Below are 11081 nucleotides of genomic sequence, written 5' to 3'. Positions count from 1 at the left end.
CACTACCGCCATACATTGAGGAACACTACTGCCATACATTATGGAACACTACCGCCATACAGTGAGGAATACTACCGCTATACAGTGAGGAACTCTACCGCCATACAGTGAGGGACAATACCTACATACAGTGAAGAATACAGCCATACAGTGAGGAACACTACCGCCATACAGTGAGGAACACTACCTCCATACAGTAAGGAACACTACCTCCATACAGTTAGGAACACTACTGCCACGCAGTGAGGAACACTACCGCCATACAGTGAGGGATACTACCGCCATACAGTGAGAGACACTTCCCCCATATAGTGAGGAACACTACCGCCATATAGTGAGGAACACTACCGCCATACAATGAGGAATACTACCACCATACAGTGAGGAATACAGCCATACAGTGAGGAACACTACCACCATACAGTGAGGAACACTGCCACCATACAGTGAGGAACACTGCCACCATACAGTGAGGAACACTACCCCATATAGTGAGGAACACTACCTACATACAGTGATGAACACTACCGCTATATAGTGAGGAACACTACTGCCTTACATTGAGGAATACTACCGCCATACAGTGAGGAACACTGCTGCCATACAGTGAGAAACACTACCGCCATACAGTGAAAGACAATACCCCCATACAGTGAGGAACACTACCTACATACAGTGAAGAATACCCCCATACAGTGAGAAACACTACGGCCATACAGTGAGGAACACTACTGCCGTACAGTGAGGGACAATACCCCCATACAATGAGGAACACTACCTACATACAGTGAAGAATAAAGCCATAGTGGGAAACACTACGCCCATACGTGAGGGACACTACCCCCATACAGTGAGAGACACTACCGCCATACAGTGAGGAACACAACAGCCTTACATTAAGGAACACTTCTTCCATACAATGAGGAATACACCCATACAGTGAGGAATACTACCGCCATACAGTGAGGAACACTACCGCCATACAGTGAGGAACACTACCGCCATACAGTGAGGGACAATACCCCCATATAGTGAGGAACACTAACTACATACAGTGAAGAATACAGCCATGCAGTGAGAAACACTACCGCCATACAGTGAGGAACACTACCGCCATACAGTGAGGAACACGACCTCCATACAGTAAGGAACACTACTGCCACACAGTGAGGAACACTACCGCCATACAGTGAGGGACAATACCCCCATACAGTGAGGGACAATACCCCCATACAGTGAGGAACACTAACTACATACAGTGAAGAATACAGCCATACAGTGAGAAACACTACCACCATACAGTGAGGAATACTACCGCCATACAGTGAGGAACACTACCTCCATGCAGTGAGGAACACTACCGCCACACAGTGAGGAACACTACCGCCATACAGTGAGGGACACTACCGCCATACAGTGAGGGACACTACCGCCATACAGTGAGGAACACTACCGCCATACAGTGAGGAACACTACCGCCATACAGTGAGGAAAACTACCGCCATACAGTGAGGAACACTACCGCCACACAGTGAGGAACACTACCGCCACACATTGAGGAACACTACCGCCATACAGTGAGGGACACTTCCCCCATATAGTGAAGAACACTACCACCATAAAGTGAGGAATACGAATGCCATACAATGAGGAATACTACCACCATACAGTGAGGAATACAGCCATACAGTGAGGAACACTACCGCCACACAGTGAGGAACACTACCGCCATACAGTGAGGAACACTGCCCCATACAGTGAGGAACACTGCCCCCATACAGTGAGGAACACTACCCCATATAGTGAGGAACACTACCCCATATAGTGAGGAACACTACCGCCATACAGTGAGGGACACTACGGCCATACAGTGAAAAATACAGCCTTACATTGAGGAACACTACCCCCATACAGTGAGGAACACTACCGCCATACAGTGAGGAATACTACCGCCATACATTGAGGAACACTACCTCCATACAGTAAGGAACACTACCGCCATACAGTGAGGGACAATAGCCCCATACAGTGAGGAACACTACCTACATACAGTGAAGAATACAGCCATACAGTGAGAAACACTACCGCCATACAGTGAGGAATACTACCGCTATACAGTGAGGAACACTACCTCCATACAGTGAGGAACACTACTGCCTCACAGTGAGAAACACTACCGCCATACAGTGAGGGACACTACCGCCATACAGTGAGGAACACTACAGCCATACAGTGTGCAACACTACCGCCACACAGTGAGGAATACTACCGCCACACAGTCTGAAATACTACCTCCATACAGTAAGGAACACTACTGCCACACAGTGAGGAACACTACCGCCATACAGTGAGGAACACTACCGCCATACAGTGAGGGACAATACCCCCATACAGTGAGGAACACTTCCCCCATATAGTGAGGAATACTAATGCCATACAATGAGGAATACTACCACCATACAGTGAGGAATACAGCCATACAGTGAGGAACACTACGGCCACACAGTGAGGAACACTACCGCCATACAGTGAGGGACACTACGGCCATACAGTGAAAAATGCAGCATTACATTGAGGAACACTACCCCCATACAGTGAGGAACACTACCGCCATACAGTGAGGAATACTACCGCCATACAGTGAGGAACACTACCTCCATACAGTAAGGAACACTACCGCCATACAGTGAGGGACAATACCCCCATACAGTGAGGAACACTACCTACATACAGTGAAGAATACAGCCATACAGTGAGAAACACTATCGCCATACAGTGAGGAACACTACCCCCATACAGTGAGGAACACTACCGCCATACAGTGAGGAATACTACCGCCATACAGTGAGGAACACTACCTCCACTACCTACTGCCACACAGTGAGGAACACTACCTACATACAGTGAAGAATACAGCCACAGTGAGAAACACTACGCCCATAAGTGAGGGACACTACCCCCATACAGTGAGGAACACTACCGCCATACAGTGAGGAATACTACCGCCATACAGTGAGGAACACTACCTCCATACAGTAAGGAACACTACTGCCATACAGTGAGGGACAATACCCCCATACAGTGAGGAACACTACCTACATACAGTGAAGAATACAGCCATACAATGAGAAACACTACCGCCATACAGTGAGGAACACTACCTTCATACAGTGAGGAACACTACCGCCACACAGTGAGGAACACTACCGCCATACAATGAGGGACACTACCGCCATAAAGTGAGGAACACTACCGCTATACAGTGAGCAACACTACCGCCACACAGTGAGGAATACTACCGCCACACAGTGAGGAACACTACCTCCATACAGTAAGGAACACTACTGCCACACAGTGAGGAACACTATCGCCATACAGTGAGGAACACTACCGCCATACATTGAGGGACAATACCCCCATACAGTGAGGAACACTTCCCCCATATAGTGAGGAATACTAATGCCATACAATGAGGAATACTACCACCATACAGTGAGGAATACAGCCATACAGTGAGGAACACTACCGCCACACAGTGAGGAACACTACCGCCATACAGTGAGGGACACTTCCCCCATATAGTGAGGAACACTACCACCATATAGTGAGGAATACTAATGCCATACAATGAGGAATACTACCACCATACAGTGAGGAATACAGCCATACAGTGAGGAACACTACCGCCATACAGTGATGAACACTGCCACCATACAGTGAGAAACACTGCCCCCATACAGTGAGAAACACTGCCCCCATACAGTGAGGAACACTACCCCATACAGTGAGGAACACTACCCCATATAGTGAGGAACACTACCCCCATACAGTGAGGAACACTAGCGCTATATAGTGAGGAACACTACTGCCTTACATTGAGGAATACTACCGCCATACAGTGAGAAACACTACCGCCATACAGTTAGGAACACTACCTACATACAGTGAAGAATACAGCCATACAGTGAGAAACACTACTGCCATACAGTGAGGAACACTACTGCCATACAGTGAGGGACAATACCCCCATACAGTGAGGAACACTACCTACATACAGTGAAGAATACAGCCACAGTGAGAAACACTACGCCCATAAGTGAGGGACACTACCCCCATACAGTGAGGAACACTACCTCCATACAGTGAGGAACACTACCGCCATACAGTGAGGAACACTACGGCCATACAGTGAGGAACACTACGGCCATACAGTGAGGGACAATACCCCCATACAGTGAGGAACACTACCTACATACAGTGAAGAATACAGCCACAGTGAGAAACACTACGCCCATAAGTGAGGGACACTACCCCCATACAGTGAGGAACACTACCTCCATACAGTGAGGAACACTACCGTCATACAGTGAGGAACACTACGGCCATACAGTGAAAAATACAGCCTTACAGTGAGGAACACTACCGCCATACAGTGAGGAACACAACCTCCATACAGTAAGGAACACTACTGCCACACAGTGAGGAACACTGCCGCCATACAGTGAGGGACAATACCCCCATACAGTGAGGAACACTACCTACATACAGTGAAGAATACAGCCGTACAGTGAGAAACACTACTGCCATACAGTGAGGAATACTACCGCTATACAGTGAGGAACACTACTGCCACACAGTGAGGAACACTACCGCCATACAGTGAGGAACACTACCGCCATACATTGAGGAACACTACTGCCATACATTGAGGAACACTACCGCCATACAGTGAGGAATACTACCGCTATACAGTGAGGAACTCTACCGCCATACAGTGAGGGACAATACCTACATACAGTGAAGAATACAGCCATACAGTGAGGAACACTACCGCCATACAGTGAGGAACACTACCTCCATACAGTAAGGAACACTACCTCCATACAGTTAGGAACACTACTGCCACGCAGTGAGGAACACTACCGCCATACAGTGAGGGATACTACCGCCATACAGTGAGAGACACTTCCCCCATATAGTGAGGAACACTACCGCCATATAGTGAGGAACACTACCGCCATACAATGAGGAATACTACCACCATACAGTGAGGAATACAGCCATACAGTGAGGAACACTACCACCATACAGTGAGGAACACTGCCACCATACAGTGAGGAACACTACCCCATATAGTGAGGAACACTACCTACATACAGTGATGAACACTACCGCTATATAGTGAGGAACACTACTGCCTTACATTGAGGAATACTACCGCCATACAGTGAGGAACACTGCTGCCATACAGTGAGAAACACTACCGCCATACAGTGAAAGACAATACCCCCATACAGTGAGGAACACTACCTACATACAGTGAAGAATACCCCCATACAGTGAGAAACACTACGGCCATACAGTGAGGAACACTACTGCCGTACAGTGAGGGACAATACCCCCATACAATGAGGAACACTACCTACATACAGTGAAGAATAAAGCCATAGTGAGAAACACTACGCCCATACGTGAGGGACACTACCCCCATACAGTGAGAGACACTACCGCCATACAGTGAGGAACACAACAGCCTTACATTAAGGAACACTTCTTCCATACAATGAGGAATACACCCATACAGTGAGGAATACTACCGCCATACAGTGAGGAACACTACCGCCATACAGTGAGGAACACTACCGCCATACAGTGAGGGACAATACCCCCATATAGTGAGGAACACTAACTACATACAGTGAAGAATACAGCCATGCAGTGAGAAACACTACCGCCATACAGTGAGGAACACTACCGCCATACAGTGAGGAACACGACCTCCATACAGTAAGGAACACTACTGCCACACAGTGAGGAACACTACCGCCATACAGTGAGGGACAATACCCCCATACAGTGAGGAACACTACCTACATACAGTGAAGAATACAACCGTACAGTGAGAAACACTACCGTCACAGTGAGGAACACTACCGCCACACAGTGAGGAATACTACCGCCACACAGTGAGGAACACTACTGCCATAAACTGAGGAACACTACCGTCATACAGTGAGGGACACTACCGCCATACTCATTGACACTACCACCATAAAGTGAGGAACACTACCGTCATACAGTGAGGGACAATACCCCCATATAGTGAGGAACACTAACTACATACAGTGAAGAATACAGCCATGCAGTGAGAAACACTACCGCCATACAGTGAGGAACACTACCTCCATACAGTAAGGAACACTACCGCCATATAGTGAGGGACACTACGGCCTTACATTGAGGAATACTACCGCCATACAGTGAGGAACAGTACTGCCATACAGTGAGGACTCGGCAACCCCGCGGAGTGACCTATTATGATTTCTATCTCTGCTGGTGATTAGTGCCCCCTTGTCTTTTGATTTGATTTAGGCTACATTCACACTGCCGCATGGGGGACTTATATACGGCCGATATCCCTCCCCCATAGATGCCAATGGCCGCACGGCCCTACAGGACATGTCCTATATTTTCACAGCATTCAGCGCCGTGGGCCATACATCCCTACGGAGAGGGGCAGGGTGAGCAGCGCTCACCTCCTCCTCCACTCCCTGTGCGCTGCCTTGTGCCTGCTGTGCTATGGTAGTGCTGGCAACGGCAGTGTGATTCCAGCCTTAATCTAAAACAACTTTCCACCATTTTTTTTGTATGGACCATTCATATATTTACATAAATTAATCATGTCCCCCCCCCCCCCCCCCTTAGTCGTCTCTTTTCCAGACTAAATAAATCTAGTTGTTTTAACCTTTCATTATAACTGAGTCCCTCCATACCCTTTATCAATTTGTGGCTCTTAGTGTGCCCTCTCCAGCTCCAGGGTATCCTTTTTATAGACTGGACAGCATATTCCAGGTGATGCCAAACCGTGCGTTTTGTTTTTGCATTTTAATTTTTCACTCCCCCCACCCCCTTAAAAAGTCCATTACTTTTTATCTTTTCATGTAAGGAGCTGTTTAAGGGGTACAAAGCAAATTGCACTTCATAGTGACCGATTTAATATTCCATGCCGTGTACTGGGAAATGAGACAAAATTCCAAATGCTGTGAAATTGGTGAAAAAAAGGATATGTGCCATTTTTTGTGGGCTTGGATTTTACGGCTTTCAATGAGCACCCCAAATGACTTGTCTACTTTAAGTTGGTACGATCACGGGGATACCAAATTTATATAGGTTTTAGAATGTTTTTTTACAAAAATTAAAAACTCTTGTACAAAAAAATTCTCCATTTTGCCATGTGTACGGAGCTGTAGATGGTGTCATTTTTTGCAACTTTTGATGAGGTTTTCAAAGCTAACTGTACTGCCTGATCACATTTGATAGAATTTTGTATATTCTTCAAAATGGCATAAAAGTGGCATTTTCGAATTTGGTCGGTATTTTCCGTTATATTTCGATGGACCGGACATTTTGGGACACAGCAATACTTAACATGTTTATGCTTTTTACTGTTCATTTATATTTATATCAGTTCAGGGGAAAGGGGTGGTTTGAATTTTAAGGGTTTTTTTATAATTTTTTTTTTTTTTTAACATCTTTTATTATTTTTTTAAATTATTTTTCAGACCCCTATAGGATACTTTAACCCTAGGTTGTCTGATTGATCCTACCATATTCTGCATACTGCAGCAAAGACTTACCTGTAGCAACTGCAATTGGTGCTAGCATCAGTCGCAGGTGTTTTCCCGCCAATCGCCGCCGGCAAAGCTGCATGTGCGCCGCCGTCTTGCCGCAGATCGTCTCTCCCCGTGACTTCTTCGAAGACCCGAGGCTGTCTTGTTATCAGCACATTGTAACGAATAAAGGAGGAAAATCCCCATAAACTGTAGTATGGCAGTACATGATAGGATCGATCAGACAACGTAGGGTCGAAGTACCCTAGGTAGTCACACCCCCCCCCCCCCTTTACTAGAACTGATATAAGTATTAATAAGCAGTAAAAATCCTAAACACATTAGTAATCGCCGTGTCGGAAAATGCCCGATCAAAATATAATAATGTTTTTTCATTGCGTTTAACTCCGTAATGGAAAATAGTGCCCAAAGTCAAAAATGGCACTTGGCACAGTCCTAAAGATAATAGCATTGAAAACATCATCAAAGGTCGCAAAAAATGACACCACCCACAGCTCTGTACAGCAAAGAATGAAAAAGTTATTGGCCAGAAGATGGCTTAATAAAAAAAATATATATTTTTGTACAGGTTTTAATTTTTGTAAATGTATGAAAACATCATAAAACCTATACAAATTTACTATCCACATAATCGCAACGACCCAAAGAATAAAGTAGTCATTTGTGGTGCACAGTGAAAGCTGTAAAATCCAAGCCCACAAGAAGCGATGCAAATGCGTTTTTCACCACTTTTACTGCATTTGGAATTTTTTTCCCGCTTCCCAGTACACAACATGGAATATTAAATACCATCGCTATGAAGTTCAATTTGTTACACACAAAATAAGCCATCACACAGCTCTGTACATGGAAAAATAAAAAAGGTATAGATTTTTGAAGGTGGGGAGTGAAAAAAACAAAAAAAGACCAGGTCGTTAAAGGAAACCTACCACATGAAATAGTAGGTGTAAGCGGCAAATACCGAGCACCAGCTCAGGGTGAGCTGGTACCGGAGCTTATTTTCGTTAGTGTCATAAACCGCTGAATCGCAGTTTAAACACTTTTTAATCTTTATATCTGAAGAAGCTAACGGCAGCCGGTGACGTTACGCGCATGGTGCGCCGAAGCTGCTTCACATATAAAGATTAAAAAATGTTTAAACCACGATACAGCGGTTTATGACACTAACGAAAATAAGCTCCGGCACCAGCTCACCCTGAGCTGGTGCTCGGTATTTGCAGCTTACACCTACTATTTCATGTGGTAGGTTTCCTTTAAGGGGTTAAGGATGCAGGGTTTTTTAGCTCATTTTTTGCTCTTCACCTTTAAAAAAACAGAACTTTTTCATCTTTCCCTGTACACAGCTGTGTGAGGGCTTATTTTGTGCGTAACAAATTTTACGTTATTTATTATTCCATGCCATGTACTGGGAAGCTGGAAAAATATTCCAAATGTGGAAAAATTGGAAATAAAACACGTTTAAAAACCAATTTTCAAAAGTTAAACGATTGTGTGCGAAAAAGAAAAATAACTTTTTCATACTTTATTGTACGGCACTGTGATTTTTGCAAACTGAGCCGATTTCATTGCTAACATTTTTACTTCTGGGCAACATTTTGGTCACTTTTTATTCCATTTTTATGTGATCTTTATATCCGAAGTAGCTTCACCGCACCGTGGTCCGTGCACCTGAATAGGAAGTGGTTGCGTGCAAGGTGCACCAAGCACGGACCACGGTGCAGTGAAGCTATTTCGGATATGAAGATTAATAAAGCATTTAAATGCTTTAAAACTGTTTAAGAACATAACGAAGAGAAGCGCCGGCACCAGCTCACCCTGAGCTGGTGCACGGCATTTGGTGCTTAGAAGCACCATCATAAGTGGTAGGTTTCCTAACTTTTAGGTTTTTTAAATTATTTTTTAAAATTTTTTGAAATTTTTTTTTTACTATTTTTAGATCCTCTAGGGTACATTAACCCTAGATGGTCTGATCGTTCCTACCATATACTGCAATATTACTGTATTGCAGTATATGGCATTTTTGCACAGTATTCAGAAACTAGGCAGCCTCGGGTCTGACAAAGACCCGCAGCTGTCATGGCAACCGGTCGCCGCTACCCGATGGCGGCGACGATCGGATCCAAGATGGCGGCACCGCCAGCAGCTTCAGAAGGGTTAATACACAGGATCTGTGTTTTTTGGTCACCTTTCAAGGACCCTTAACTCTTTGCAAAATAGGCAGCGGTTTACTGTTGCTCTACTCAACCCTCTGCTTGTTCTCCTCCATATGGTGCTTGTGTGTGTCCCTAACATATTAGTGAAAAACTGCCTAGTCTAGCCACCCAGGACTGCTGGCAGGTAACTGCCAGCACACGGCTGCAGCCATTTAAATGGGTCTTACAAAGTTGCCAACGGCCTGCAAATGGAGAGAAAACACCCCAAAAAACCTTGGCGAGGGTTCTCCTGGGTACGGCAATACCCCATATATGGCAATAATCTGCAGGCTGTAAACATGGCTAGGTTCAGAAAGGAAGGAGAGGAATGTGGCATAATGTATAATGGAGAGTAAATCAATGTAAATCGTAAAAAAAGCTAAAAATAAATTATACATCCAGGGAGGTGTGCATGGTGTTATATGGCTGAAGTACCTTTTCCGACAAATCCACTTCTCCCATGTACCTATTACAATCCAAAATACAGTCTGGCTTGGGGGCTTCTGCACCGGTACATCGTACAGGGGCAGGGGTGGTGGAGTTCCCATGTATTGTTGTTACTACAATGACCTCTCTATTGTCCTTGTACTTAACATACAATACTGAGACTTACAGTATACATTAGTATACCAGAACTGGCCGTAAAATCAGGGAGCTGAGCAACATAGTTACTGGGGGTCACTCATGTTGGGTCCCAGCCACTTCTTCAGCACAAGTCCGAAGTTGCCTTTTCGGGGTTCCTCTGGGTCACTATGGGATGATGAGGTGGGCGGATTCAGTATCGGAGGCGATTACAAACGCTCTTCTCTCCAATACCACCAAACGCAGAATGGCAGTGCGAAGTGCATGGGCAGACTGATCACGGTCATTGGCCAGTCTGTACAGCAAAGCTCCCGGGGGAATATCTTTGCCGTGAAATGTTTCTTTACCTTCTTTTGACCTATCTGGGTCAAAAAGTGTGTGTGTGCAATATGCTTCCTTGTTGGTTTCAACTTTGCACCCTTCTTTCATCCCCTATACTTCAGGGGGCTGTGACCAATGCATTTCCCATCCTCAGCTTATACTCGAGTCAATAGGTTTTTCCAGGTTTTTGTGTTTAAATTAGGGGTCTCGGCTTATACTTGGATATATATGGCAACGTATTCAGCCATTTTTTTCACATTTACTTACATAAATCCAGTATGAATACATCAATTCATTATGGTTACAGATAGAATTACACTGTATAATCTTTTATTATCCATATACAAAATGTTAA

This window comes from Engystomops pustulosus, chromosome 6 (genome assembly GCF_040894005.1).
Source record: "Engystomops pustulosus chromosome 6, aEngPut4.maternal, whole genome shotgun sequence".
NCBI lineage: Eukaryota > Metazoa > Chordata > Amphibia > Anura > Leptodactylidae > Engystomops > Engystomops pustulosus.
Note: the sequence above shows the minus strand (reverse complement) of the source record.